Source organism: Trachypithecus francoisi, unplaced genomic scaffold (genome assembly GCF_009764315.1).
Source record: "Trachypithecus francoisi isolate TF-2019V2 unplaced genomic scaffold, Tfra_2.0 Lachesis_group5, whole genome shotgun sequence".
Taxonomy (NCBI): domain Eukaryota; kingdom Metazoa; phylum Chordata; class Mammalia; order Primates; family Cercopithecidae; genus Trachypithecus; species Trachypithecus francoisi.
The window spans coordinates 67180726-67195463 of NW_022681470.1; the positions used below are offsets into that span (position 1 = coordinate 67180726).

Genomic DNA, 14738 nt, shown 5'->3' on the forward strand with positions numbered 1-14738 from the left:
CACTCAGGAGGTTGAGGCAGGAGAATCACTTGAACACAGGAGACAGAGATTGCAGTGAGATCATGCCACTGCACTCCAGCCTGGGCAACCGAGTGAGACTTGGTCTCAAAAAAAAAAGAAAAAACAGTATATGGCCTATTTATTACTTTTTGCAACTGGCCTGAAGTCTGGTCACAAATAAAATGAATTAGGATTATAAGATGAATATGAGTGTTTCTAAAAACTATTAAACACAATGTAAAAAGTATATTAGGTACTAGAGTATAATGGATATTGTTGGTTTTCTGCCCCAGATGTAAATGTGAGAGCATTCCTGGGATACAGGCTTTACTATTTAGCAACCCAATATGTGTGAGCAGTGACTCAGATATCTCAGAGAAAGAAGATTTTTGAAATTTTCAGAAATGTGATAGACTGGTAAGAAATCAAGGAAGTATGTATATACTACATATATACTATAGTAGTATGCATGGCCTATATATGTATATATGACATACATATGTAATATATACTACATACATACTATATGTATGTATACATATACATTTCCCACATACAATTCCCACAGAAAAAAATAATTTCCAATGAAGATGAACTCACGTTTTAAAAAGTATGAGCAGGAAGAATTGGTCCACCATGAATGACAGTAGATGCAAGAGAAAGATGTGTTGGCAGCTCTAGAACTAATAGGGCTCTGTGAAACAGGTTATAAAATAAATATGCTTTTTTTTAGTTTTTTTTTTATTATACTTTAAGTTCTAGGGTACATGTGCCTAACGTGCAGGTTTGTTACATATGTATACTTGTGCCACGTTGGTGTGCTGCACCCATCAACTCGTCAGCACCCATCAATTCGTCATTTATATCAGGTATAACTCCCAATGCAATCCCTCCCCCCTCCCCCCTCCCCGTGATATGCCCCGATGTGTGATGTTCCCCTTCCTGAGTCCAAGTGATGTCATTGTTTAGTTCCCACCTATGAGTGAGAACATGCGGTGTTTGGTTTTCTGTTCTTGTGATAGTTTGCTAAGAATGATGGTTTCCAGCTGCATCCATGTCCCTACCAAGGACGCAAACTCATCCTTTTTTATGGCTGCATAATATTCCATGGTGTATATGTGCCACATTTTCTTAATCCAGTCTGTCACAGATGGACATTTGGGTTCCAAGTCTTTGCTATTGTGAATAGTGCTGCAATAAACATACTTGTGCATGTGTCTTTATAGCAGCATGATTTATAATCCTTTGGGTATATACCCAGTAGTGGGATGGCTGGGTCATATGGTACATCTAGTTCTAGATCCTTGAGGAATCGCCATACTGTTTTCCATAATGGTTGAACTAGTTTACAATCCCACCAACAGTGTAAAAGTGTTCCTATTTCTCCACATCCTCTCCAGCACCTGTTGTTTCCTGACTTTTTAATGATTGCCATTCTAACTGGTGTGAGATGGTATCTCATTGTGGTTTTGATTTGCATTTCTCTGATGGCAAGTGATGATGAGCATTTTTTCATGTGTCTGTTGGCTGTATGAATGTCTTCTTTTGAGACATGTCTGTTCATATCCTTTGCCCACTTTTTGATGGGGTTGTTTGTTTTTTTCTTGTATATTTGTTTGAGTTCTTTGTAGATTCTGGATATTAGCCCTTTGTCAGATGAGTAGATTGCAAAACTTTTCTCCCATTCTGTAGGTTGCCTGTTCACTCTGATGGTAGTTTCTTTTGCTGTGCAGAAGCTCCTTAGTTTAATTAGATCCCATTTATCAATTTTTGCTTTTGCTGCCATTGCTTTTGGTGTTTTAGACATGAAGTCCTTCCCCATGCCCATGTCCTGAATGGTACTACCTAGGTTTTCTTCTAGGGTTTTTATGGTTTTGGGTCTAACATTTAAGTCTCTAATCCATCTTGAATTAATTTTCGTATAAGGAGTAAGGAAAGGATCCAGTTTCAGCTTTCTACTTATGGCTAGCCAATTTTCCCAGCACCATTTATTAAATAGGGAATCCTTTCCCCATTTCTTGTTTTTGTCAGGTTTGTCAAAGATCAGATGGCTGTAGATGTGTGGTATTATTTCTGAGGACTCTGTTCTGTTCCATTGGTGTATATCTCTGTTTTGGTACAAGTACCATGCTGTTTTGGTTACTGTAGCCTTGTAGTATAGTTTGAAGTCAGGTAGCGTGATGCCTCCAGCTTTGTTCTTTTGACTTAGGATTGTCTTGGCAATGTGGGCGCTTTTTTGGTTCCATATGAACTTTAAAGCCGTTTTTTCCAATTCTGTGAAGAAACTCATTGGTAGCTTGATGGGGATGGCATTGAATCTATAAATAACCTTGGGCAGTATGGCCATTTTCACGATATTGATTCTTCCTATCCATGAGCATGGTATGTTTTTCCATTTGTTAGTGTCCTCTTTTATTTCACTGAGCAGTGGTTTGTAGTTCTCCTTGAAGAGGTCCTTTACATCCCTTGTAAGTTGGATTCCTAGGTATTTTATTCTCTTTGAAGCAATTGTGAATGGAAGTTCATTCATGATTTGGCTCTCTGTTTGTCTGTTACTGGTGTATAAGAATGCTTGTGATTTTTGCACATTATTTTGTATCCTGAGACTTTGCTGAAGTTGCTTATCAGCTTAAGGAGATTTTGGGCTGAGACAATGGGGTTTTCTAAATATACAATCATGTCATCTGCAAACAGGGAAAATTTAACTTCTTCTTTTCCTAACTGGATACCCTTTATTTCTTTCTCTTGCCTGATTGCCCTAGCCAGAACTTCCAACACTATGTTGAATAGGAGTGGTGAGAGAGGGCATCCCTGTCTTGTGCCAGTTTTCAAAGGGAATTTTTCCAGTTTTTGCCCATTCAGTATGATATTGGCTGTGGGTTTGTCATAAATAGCTCTTATTATTTTGAGGTACGTTCCATCAATACCGAATTTATTGAGAGTTTTTAGCATGAAGGGCTGTTGAATTTTGTCAAAAGCCTTTTCTGCATCTATTGAGATAATCATGTGGTTCTTGTCTTTGGTTCTGTTTATATGCTGGATTATGTTTATTGATTTGCGTCTGTTGAACCAGCCTTGCATCCCAGGGATGAAGCCCACTTGATCATGGTGGATAAGCTTTTTGATGTGCTGCTGAATCCGGTTTGCCAGTATTTTATTGAGAATTTTTGCATCGATGTTCATCAGGGATATTGGTCTAAAATTCCCTTTTTTTTGTTGTATCTCTGTCAGGCTTTGGTATCAGGATGATGTTGGCCTCATAAAATGAGTTAGGGAGGATTCCCTCTTTTTCAATTGATTGGAATAGTTTCAGAAGGAATGGTACCAGCTCCTCCTTGTACCTCTGGTAGAATTCAGCTGTGAATCCATCTGGTCCTGGACTTTTTTTAGTTGGTAGGCTATTAATTATTGCCTCAATTTCAGAGCCTGCTATTGGTGTATTCAGGGATTCAACTTCTTCCTTGTTTAGTCTTGGAAGAGTGTAAGTGTCCAGGAAATTATCCATTTCTTCTAGATTTTCTAGTTGATTTGCGTAGAGGCATTTATAGTATTCTCTGATGGTTGTTTGTATTTCTGTGGGGTCGGTGGTGATATCCCCTTTATCATTTTTTATTGCGTCTATTTGATTCCTCTCCTTTTCTTCTTTATTAGTCTAGCTAGCGGTCTGTCAATTTTGTTGATCTTTTCAAAAAACCAACTCCTGGATTCATTGATTTTTTGGAGGGTTTTTTATGTCTCTATCTCCTTCAGTTCTGCTCTGATCTTAGTTATTTCTTGCCTTCTGCTAGCTTTTGAATGTGTTTGCTCTTGCCTCTCTAGTTCTTTTAATTGTGATGTTAGAATGTCAATTTTAGATCTCTCCTGCTTTCTCTTGTGGGCATTTAGTGCTATAAATTTCCCTCTACACACTGCTTTAAATGTGTCCCAGAGATTCTGGTATGTTGTATCTTTGTTCTCATTGGTTTCAAATAACATCTTTATTTCTGCTTTCATTTCGTTATGTACCCAGTAGTCATTCAGGAGCAGGTTGTTCAGTTTCCATGTAGTTGAGCGGTTTTGATTGAGTTTCTTAGTCCTGAGTTCTAGTTTGATTGCACTGTGGTCTGAGAGACAGTTTGTTATAATTTCTGTTCTTGTACATTTGCTGAGGAGTGCTTTACTTCCAACTATGTGGTCAGTTTTGGAATAAGTGCGATGTGGTGCTGAGAAGAATGTATATTCTGTTGATTTGGGGTGGAGAGTTCTATAGATATCTATTAGGTCCCCTTGGTGCAGAGATGTGTTCAATTCCTGGATATCCTTGTTAACTTTCTCGTTGATCTGTCTATTGTTGACAGTGGAGTGTTGAAGTCTCCCATTATTATTGTATGTGAGTCTAAGTCTCTTTGTAAGTCTCTAAGGACTTGCTTTATGAATTTGGGTGCTCCTGTACTGGGTGCATATATATTTAGGAGAGTTAGCTCTTCCTGTTGAATTGATCCCTTTACCATTATGTAATGGCCTTCTTTGTCTCCTTTGATCTTTGATGGTTTAAAGTCTATTTTATCAGAGACTAGGATTGCAACCCCTGCTTTTTTTTGTTCTCCATTTGCTTGGTAGATCTTCCTCCATCCCTCTATTTTGAGCCTATGTATGTCTCTGCATGTGAGATGGGTCTCCTGAATACAGCAGACTGATGGGTCTTGACTCTTTATCCAGTTTGCCAGTCTGTGTCTTTTAATTGGAGCATTTAGTCCATTAACATTTAAGGTTAATATTGTTATGTGTGACCTTGATCCTGCCATTATGATATTAGCTGGTTATTTTGCTCGTTAGTTGAGGCAGTTTCTTCCTAGTCTCGATGGTCTTTACATTTTGGCATGTTTTTGCAATGGCTGGTACCGGTTGTTCCTTTCCATGTTTAGTGCTTCCTTCAGGGTCTCTTGTAAGGCAGGCCTGGTGGTGACACAATCTCTAAGCATTTGCTTATCTGTAAAGGATTTTATTTCTCCTTCACTTATGAAACTTAGTTTGGCTGGATATGAAATTCTGGGTTGAAAATTCTTTTCTTTAAGAATGTTGAATATTGGCCCCCACTCTCTTCTGGCTTGTAGAGTTTCTGCCAAGAGGTCTGCTGTTAGTCTGATGGGCTTCCCTTTGTGGGTAACCTGACTTTTCTCTCTGGCTGCCCTTAAGATTTTTTCCTTCATTTCAACTTCGGTGAATCTGGCAATTATGTGTCTTGGAGTTGCTCTTCTCGAGGAGTATCTTTGTGGTGTTCTCTGTATTTCCTGAATTTGAATGTTGGCCTGCCCTACTAGGTTGGGGAAGTTCTCCTGGATGATATCCTGAAGAGTTTTTCCAACTTGGTTCCATTTTCCCCCTCACTTTCAGGCACCCCAATCAGATGTAGATTTGGTCTTTTTACATAATCCCATACTTCTTGCAGGCTTTGTTCATTTCTTTTTCTTCTTTTTTCTTTTGGTTTCTCTTCTCGCTTCATTTCATTCATTTGATCCTCAATCGCTGATACTCTTTCTTCCAGTTGATCGAGTCGGTTACTGAAGCTTGTGGATTTGTCACGTATTTCTCGTGTCATGGTTTTCATCTCTGTCATTTCATTTATGACCTTCTCTGCATTAATTATTCTAGCTGTCAATTCTTCCACTTTTTTTTCAAGATTTTTAGTTTCTTTGCGCTGGGTACGTAATTCCTCCTTTAGCTCTGAGAGGTTTGATGGACTGAAGCCTTCTTCTCTCATCTCGTCAAAGTCATTCTCTGACCAGCTTTGATCCATTGCTGGCGATGAGCTGCGCTCCTTTGCAGGGGGAGATGCGCTCTTATTTTTTGAATTTCCAGCTTTTCTGCCCTGCTTCTTCCCCATCTTTGTGGTTTTATCTGCCTCTGATCTTTGATGATGGTGACGTACTGATGGGGTTTTGGTATAGGTGTTCTTCCTGTTTGATAGTTTTCCTTCTAATAGTCAGGACCCTCAGCTGTAGGTCTGTTGGAGATTGCTTGAGGTCCACTCCAGACCCTGTTTGCCTGGGTATCAGCAGCAGAGGTTGCAGAAGATAGAATATTGCTGAACAGCGAGTGTACCTGTCTGATTCTTACTTTGGAAGCTTCCTCTCAGGGGTGTACTCCACCGTGTGAGGTGTGGGGTGTCAGACTGCCCCTAGTGGGGGATGTCTCCCAGTTAGGCTACTCAGGGGTCAGGGACCCACTTGAGCAGGCAGTCTGTCCGTTCTCAGATCTCAACCTCCGTGTTGGGAGATCCACTGCTCTCTTCAAAGCTGTCAGACAGAGTCGTTCACGTCTGTACAGGCCTCTGCTGCTTCCCCTGTTGTTGTTTAGCTGTGTCCTGTCCCCAGAGGTGGAGTCTCAGTTGAAAATGCAGAAATCACCGGTCTTCTGTGTCGCTCGCGCTGGGATTTGGAGACTGGAGCTGTTCCTATTCGGCCATCTTGCTCCGCCCCCCATAAATATGCTTTAATAGAATAAAGAAATAAAAGAAGTAATAGAAACTACAAAAAAAAAAAAAAGAATAAGACAATGTGGGAAAAGAGGTTGATTTAAATAAGGGCCATATTGAACTTCTAGAATGAAAAAAGTCATTAAAAATAGACTCATTGAAAAATATGAAAGAGTTTTGAAGAGTAGAATAAGAATGTTAAGCATATTTTCTAATAAGGACTCCAGAATGTGAGACTAGAAAAAACGAAAGATAATGTTTAAAATACATAGATCATCAGATTGAGAAATTAGAAGTTTTACACAGGATTATTAAAACTGAGTCCACACCCATAAAAATTACAGTGAAATGATAAAATACCAGACAAAATGATAAAAGCAACCAGATAAGATACAAGGGAACAACAGTGTGACCAACAGCAGACTTCTCAACAGCTACAAGAAAGGCCAGAAGGCAGTGCAGTAGTATAATATACTACATGCTAGGTGTTGTTCTAGGTATTCAGTATACATTAATGAAAAACAGATATAAATGTTGGCTTGCATGAAACTTAATTCTAGGTAGAGAAGAGAGATTAACGTAATACATACAATAAGTATAGGGTATGTGAGAAAGAGGTAAGTACTGTGGGGTGGAGGGAGAAACAGGGTGAGCAGAATTAAGAGTGCTAGTGAGAAAGGAGGTGTAATATTAAATAAGGGTCAAGGTATAAGGCTCATTGGGAATGTGACATATGAGCAAAGACTTGAAAGAGGTGAGGGAGTTAACCATGTACAAATCTGAGGAAGGAACACCGCGAGCAGATGGAACAGCCTATCCTGAGCCCAGAGTGCGTGTGTTGTGTTCAAGGAATAGCAAGAAAGTGCATTTAGCTAGAACTCTATGATTGAGGAGTAAAGTAGTAGGAGGTAAGAGAGTAAAAGAGGCAGCCCTCTCACTCCAACTGCACAAAATCCATATTTTTCAATACTCAAACAAACAAAAAAAACTTTCTAAGTCAACTCAGCGTCACAGACTAAAGCATAATTAAAATTGGAAATATTTAGGCACAACCACAAATGAAAATACCTAAATTTGTGGATTTCAGCCCCTAACAGTATTATAAGGAAATGTCTAGCCTTAAATTTATTTCTAAGAACATAAGAATGAGGCAAATTGGTCAGCTATAAGCATTCTTCAACTCAAGAAGTTAGAAAGGGGAAACAGAGTAGAAATTAAAGAAAAACTGAAGAAGTTTAGCATAAACAAAATCTGGTTCTTTGAAATTACTAATAAAAATAGATAACACCCCTGGAGATGTTGAACAAGAAAGAAAGAAAAATATGTCATATTAAAAGGACATAACCACCAATTCAGTGGAGATCTCAGAATTATAAGAGAATGACTCTAGGAAAATAAATTTGAAAACAAAATGTGCACTTTTCTTGAAACATACGAATGTCTAAAAAGTGATTTAAGAGTAGTAGAAAACTTGAAAAGACTGATTATCATTAAAGAAATTCAGCCAGTAGCCAGAGTTCTCTTAAAAGAAAGAAAGAGAAAAAAAGATGGTCGAGTTTCAGAAGCAAGTTTTACCCAACTTCAGTGAACAAATAACTTCTGTTATATAAGCTATTTCAGAGAATGAAAAGGAAAGGTATCTAACTTCTCTTTCGAGGCTTATATAATTTTGACACCAACTAGACAAGAATAACATGAGAAAATTATAAACCAATCTCATTTATAAACATATATGCAGAAACCCTAAATTAAGCATTTTAAAATAATTCAGCAAAAAATATACACATATGCCTATATTTATACATATATATTCTTCAATAGGTATTGTTTCAGGAGACCATGAGAAAAGAAACTTACAAACTTTATAAACCAATCTCATAAGCAGAAATGCTAATTAAATATGTTCATATTGAATAGAGCAAAAAAGTGCGTATGTATATATATATATACACATAAATTTTTATTATAGCAGGAATTTTTTTTTTTTGAGATGGAGTCTCACTCTGTCGTCCAGGCTGGAGTACAATGGCATGATCTCGGCTCACTGCAACATCCACCTCGCAGGTTCAAGCAATTCTCGTGCCTCAACCTCCCGAGTAGCTGGGATTACAGGCGCCTGCCACCACACCTGACTAATTTTTGTATTTTTAGTAGAGACAATGTTTCACCATATTGGCCAGGCTGCTCTCAATCTCGTGACCTCAAGTGATCTGTCCGCCTCGGCCTCCCAAAGTGCTGGGATTACAGGTGTGAGCCACTGCACACAGCAGATCATAGCAGGGATTTTCATGACCATTTCCACATGATGCTATGGTCAAACGTTGATAAAGTATTCTGTTATTATGGTTATTTATGTGAATGTTCTATGATTCATTTTTCTTCTTTCTTAAATCTTATCAGATATGTTAATTTTTAGTGTTAATATGTAGGGTTTATGAAAGAAAAAGTGATCATTTTCTGCTTTTATTGTAGCTCTTCCTTACCTAACCTGAATGTCAGAGCTGTGCTCCATGAGTGTAGTAACATCATGATTCCGTTTCATTGAACCATCTTTTCATCCTCCTCGGCTCCTGCAAGGCTAATAACTGCACAGCAAGAGCCTGTGGAGGATACTTACAATTGGAGCAACAGCAACAACATCACCTGCTCTCCAGTAATGTGGATAACAGTCCTCACTGAAGACCAAGGGGGAAAAAGCAGGGACAGACAACTCAGTTGAATGGGCTCTGTAGTTGATGTCTGTTTTTTCTGCCTAGTATTCATATCTTTCTTATGCACACAGTACCCAGATTTTGGTTGGGAGACTAACCTGCCCCTGTGTTCTGCTGAAGCAGACTTTATTCCAAAGCCCTAGAATTAAATCTCATAGGCTCTAAGCAGCAAGTTCCACGATTTGGGTTTGAGCAAGTAGGATGCTGTCTTCCTCTTTCCCACGACACTCAGAGCTGCTGGCAACTAGGAGGGAAAAGTGTGCCAGAGAATGAAGCCGAATTTGGGAAACCTGAGAAATGAATAAAGGAGAGCTGGTTCCTAGTGACATGGGTTGAGGCCTGGATCAATGAGTGCCAGAAGCTACCTGTGTACAAACTGTACAAAGCCACTGTTCACTCCAGTAGACTGTCCTTTTGATACACTCCGTGTTTTTACAAACCCTACTAAAACCCAGCCTGGCTCTCCTTTACACTAGACTTACAGTGTGGAGGATGGAAAGGAGGTAGGATTTGGAGCAATTACGCTCTTTCTTCCTCTCTCCTGAAATTGCCTCTGGTGATCTCCTCCTTACCTAGTTCCCTGGGGCTAGGAAAGGGCCCTGAGGAGGAATCCTTGCTGCTAGAGATGAAGCTCATCATTAGTGGCAGCTCTGACTTTGCAGCAGGTGACTTCCCTTGTTTTAACTTCAGCACCCTCTGTGATCGCCCCATTTTCAGAAAAGTATAATGGAAGCATTTCACATATAAATAAAAACTGAATGCTATCTTCCAGACACAGTGAGAATTAAGTTCCACAGACACTATTCAATAGATAATTCAGTTACAGTAATTATCATTGTACAGTTCAGTGGTTTCACCTTAAAAAATATTGAGCATAAGTAGTTACAAGTAAGCTGGCAGTAATTTAATATTAATAAAAAGCGCAGTATGTTTACTTAATAGGAATTATATTGTATTTTTAATCATATTGTTTTTTCTCTATGTATTTACAAGCTTCCACCTGATTTTAACCTATTCACACCATTAAGGAAATGTAATGGCTACCTTAACCACTAATTCTGGTTATGGTAAACATATAGCGTATATTCATTCCTCTAAAAATTACATATACTTCACTTTCACAGAATTATTTGTAATCCTTTACCCTAGGGCAGGAGACTCAGGGGGAAGGAGAGGAAGTATTAAAAAGAAGTAAAATATTATGCAAGATGGGAAGAAGTTTTACTTTGGGGAGCCTGTGGACTATTTCTTTAAGTAGACCTAGTTATGATTGGAATTTGTTTGACTTTGCATTAATCACCTGCAGCTACTGCTACCTAGGCAAGCCCCAGTTATAAATTAGTGATGAGATCTGCAGAGGGAGGAGATGGAGATTCCTGAATATACACTGAATGGAGCAGCATGCCCTGAAGAGTAGTCTGAGGAAAGATGCCATTTGGGCAGATAGTGTCGATATTTAATTTGAGGTTGTTTGTTTTTGAGACAGATCTCACTATGTTGCCCAGGCTGGTCTAGAACTCCTGGGGTCAAGTGATTCTCCTTTGTCAGCCTCCCAAGTAGCTGAAATTATAGGCGAATGCCTGTAACCTTTTTTTTTTTTTTTTTTTTTTTTTACTACAGTGATTCTGTTTAGCTATTTTTTAACTGCTTTTCTTGTACTGAGTGATCTCCTTGGACTGCCACAACTCTACCAATATTGAATGGGCAGTTACACTAATGTCAGTGGAAGGAACATGAGATTAGCACTTTTTCTAGGGTGTAAATTCATAATGAACTCTCCTAGATAATAGTTTCTTGTGTTACTTAAACACCACTATATTTCAGCAGGGCTTACTAAAATAGAATGTGATCAGCAAGGATCTTAATGCTCTTGGTTTTTTGGTTGGACTTGAAGGTAATGGTTTTCACAGCAGTAAAGTGGGGAGTGTTCTCCTTAGGATCGAGAAAGGACTTTCCATTGCTTTCTTTGGGCATTGCCTTTTTTCTCAAAAGTGACAGTATGACTTCTGTGTATAAGCAACTATTAGGTTCACATCTTATCTGACAGTAGGTTAATGTGGAAAATACTATATTGTGAAAAATGTATCTCACAATATTCTAGCAGATGCTGCTAGTATAATAGCCTAATGTAACAAATGCACCAAATGTGCTCAAGCATGTTTTTGACACTGTTTTCATAAGTGATGATATATCCTAATTGAAACTTACTAAAATTGTTTTCGTCTCCAACTGTCATGAAAACATACCAAACTATGTGTTTTGTATACCCATCATTTAAGAATATAAAATGTGTATTCCTTTTGGCTTCCACTCTGTAGTCTAGAGTTAAAAATACGAGATTTTAGCCTTCTGTATATTAGTCCAACAAGTTTGCTCAGGCTCCAGGTATGTATTAATTCTCCTTCATTACTTCTTCAGCCAATAGTAGGTTTAAACTCGAAGATTCTTATAAAACATTTAAAATTTTTTTAACTACATTGTTATATGGAATAGTGTTAGTGTCTTTTTTCTTTCCTTTTTAATTCATGGACTGGATCTCTTTGGGAATCTTCAAAGAAAGTTCTGTATATTTATTTTTATCGTTGTATATTCATTTGTGTATAGTGTCTTTTCATCATGTAATTCTTTTCTTAAATCTTTCTTGCAAAACCCAACACACATTAGAAAAGGGTAAAAAATGCAAAATGAATAGCCCATTTATCACAAAGCAAAACCCATGTAATTACCATCCAGGTCAAGGAAAGAAACAGTGTCTCAGTAACCCCAGAAACTCCCATCCTGCCCTTCCCAATCACTGTTCTTCTCTCCCACCTCCAGAGTTAACTACAATTTTTACTTTATGTTAATTACTTTTTTGCTTTTCTTTGTAATGTTACCACCTATTAATACATCGGGAACAAAATGGTTTAGTTCTGCTTGGTTTGAGGTTTTGGTTTTTGGGTTGTTTGATTTTTTGTTTCTTTTTGTTACTTTACATAAATGGAATTATGCAGCTAGGTATCCTTTTGGGCCCAACATGTTTTACTTATAATCACATTTGTAAATGTAGTTATAATTGGTTTTCATTGCTGTATAGTATGCGGTTGTATGAACTCAGTACAAATTATCCATTCTATTGCTTGGATCCAATATGAATAATGCTGCTGTGAACATTCTTTCATATGTCTCTTGATAAACATTGCACATATTTCTGATGGGTATATATGTAGGAGTGGAACTGCCAGCTCATAGCGTATGTGTATTTATAACATTTAAAAAATTGGTATCACTTCACATTTCTGCAAGAGACCTATGATAGTTCCCAGTGCTTTGTCCTCACCACAGTTGGTATTCTTTTAGCTCATCTGTTTGTTGTGTAGTGTTACCTTGTAGTTTTCATTTCCATTCCCCTGATTACTGATGAAGTCAAACAATTCAAAGAAACCTGCTGATATTTTTATTAGAATTTAATTTAATCTGTTGATTAATTTGGAGAGAATGTTACAAAATTGAGCTTTCTAGTACAGTAACAGTTTATATAGTACTTTTTGATTTCTCTCAGTAATGTTCATAGTTTTCTGTATCGAGGCCTTGCATATCATTTGTTACATTTATTCCTACATATTTTATATTTAAATGCCATAATAAATGCTATTTTAATAAATTTTATTTTCTATTTGCTTCTGATATATAGTAATGTATGGATTTCTACATTTTACCTTTGTATACAACTGCAGTTCATCTGTAGATTTGTTCCTGTGTACATAATTATGTAATCTGCACATAAGGGCTTTTTAAAAAAATCTAGTCCCCTTCCAAATCATTATACTTTTTATTTCATTTTATTGTCGTCTTCACTAGCTGGTATCTCCACTACAGTGTTGACTAAAAGTAGTAATAGTTGGCAATTTCAAAGGGGAAACATTAATATTTTTTGCTATTAAGTATGATGTTGCATGTTGCTAGATTTGGTTTGCTAATAGTATATTTAGGATTTTTTCATCTAGATTCATGAATGAAAAAATATTTTAATTTTTCTTTTTTATAATGCCCTTATTAGATTTTGGTTTTAATATTTTGCTAAATTCTTAAAGGAAGTTGAGGAGTGGTTTCTCTTTCTCTACTATCTGAAAGAGTTTGTGTAAGGCTAGCATTATTAATTAGAATTCACTAGTGAAGCCATCTAGGCCAAAGTTTCTTATTTTGTTTTGTGTGTGTATTTTGGAAAGGCTTTTAATTACAAATTCAATTTCTTTAGTAAGACTGTTTCTGAACAGTCTTCCACCGTGTCTTTTGGTTGGTAATAACTTTCTAGAAAGATGTCTATTTCAGAGGTCTCCGACCCCCTGGCCGCAGACCAGTACCAGTCCATGGCCTGTTGGGAATGGGTGCCACACAGCAGGAGGTGAGCAGCAGTGGGCTAGCGAACATTACAGCCTGAGCTCAGCCTCCTGTCAGATCAGTGGCAGCATTAGATTACCCTCTACACCCTGTCCATGGAAAAACTGTCTTCCAGGAAACTGGTCGCTGGTGCCAAAAAGGTTGGAGATCGCTGGTATATTTCATTCAAATTTCAAATTTACTAGAAGAAACTTGTTCATCCTATCCTCTTATTTTTTTCATGGTCTGTAGAATATATAGTGATGTCTCCTTCTTCATTCCTGATCATTGTTATTTGTCCCTTCTTTTTTTCTTAATTGGACTCTCCAGAAGTTTATTCATTTTATTAGTCTTTCAAATCACCTATTTCTGTTATTTAGTTACTAAAAGTATACCTTTAATTTCCAACAAATATAGATATTTTATTCTCCTCTAGAACAGAGTTTGAGTTTCTAATCAGTCAAAAGCATTATGAATAATTTTCATCATTTGAAATTATTATTTGCTTTACTTTAAAAATTCTGTATACTTGGGAAAATTATATTTTGTAGTTATTAGGTATAATATTCTGCATGTGACCATTAGGTCAATTTTGCTTATTGTGATGTTCAAATCTTCTACATCCTTATGGTACTTACTTGTCCGCCCATTTAGTCAGTTACTGAGGGAAGTGTGCTTATGTCCCCAGTGATTATAGATTTCTGTATTTCTTTTTCTAGTTCTGGCCATTTTTGCTTTCTGTATTTTGAGTCCATGTTATTAAATGCATCCAAATTTGGGATTATTTTACTTTTTAGTAATTTCAGTGTTTTATCATTATTTCATATACTTCTTCATCTCTAGTGGTGATGATTGCCTTAAAGCCAACCCTGACTGATACTAATGTAACTACATCAATTTATTTGATTATATTTTACATGATTAATTTTTCATATATTGTTCAACTTTTCTATATCTCTGTGTTTTAGATGTTGACTTATAAATAGCAGGTAGTTTGGTTTTGTTTATTTAAAGGCACAGTTAGGACATTTGATTATTGAGTCTAAATCTTTGTCAGTCGTTTAAGGTTGATAGTCTTTAAACAATAATTTCTCATATTCAGAAAACAGTTTATTAACATCTATAAGTTTAAGAAACATTTATCTGATTTGTATATAAATATGCAGGGATTTGTGAAGTCTTCTCATTTCCTATTACTTCTTTGGCTTTTATAT

The 14738-nt window shown here is 37.0% G+C and overlaps 1 protein-coding gene across 3 annotated transcripts in view; it reads left to right on the forward strand.

The window, feature by feature from the left end:
- The window catches only part of SYT14 (synaptotagmin 14), a 227062-nt gene that overhangs the window by 196309 nt on the left and 16015 nt on the right, over nt 1-14738 (forward strand). The gene's annotated exons all lie outside the window — the stretch shown is intronic.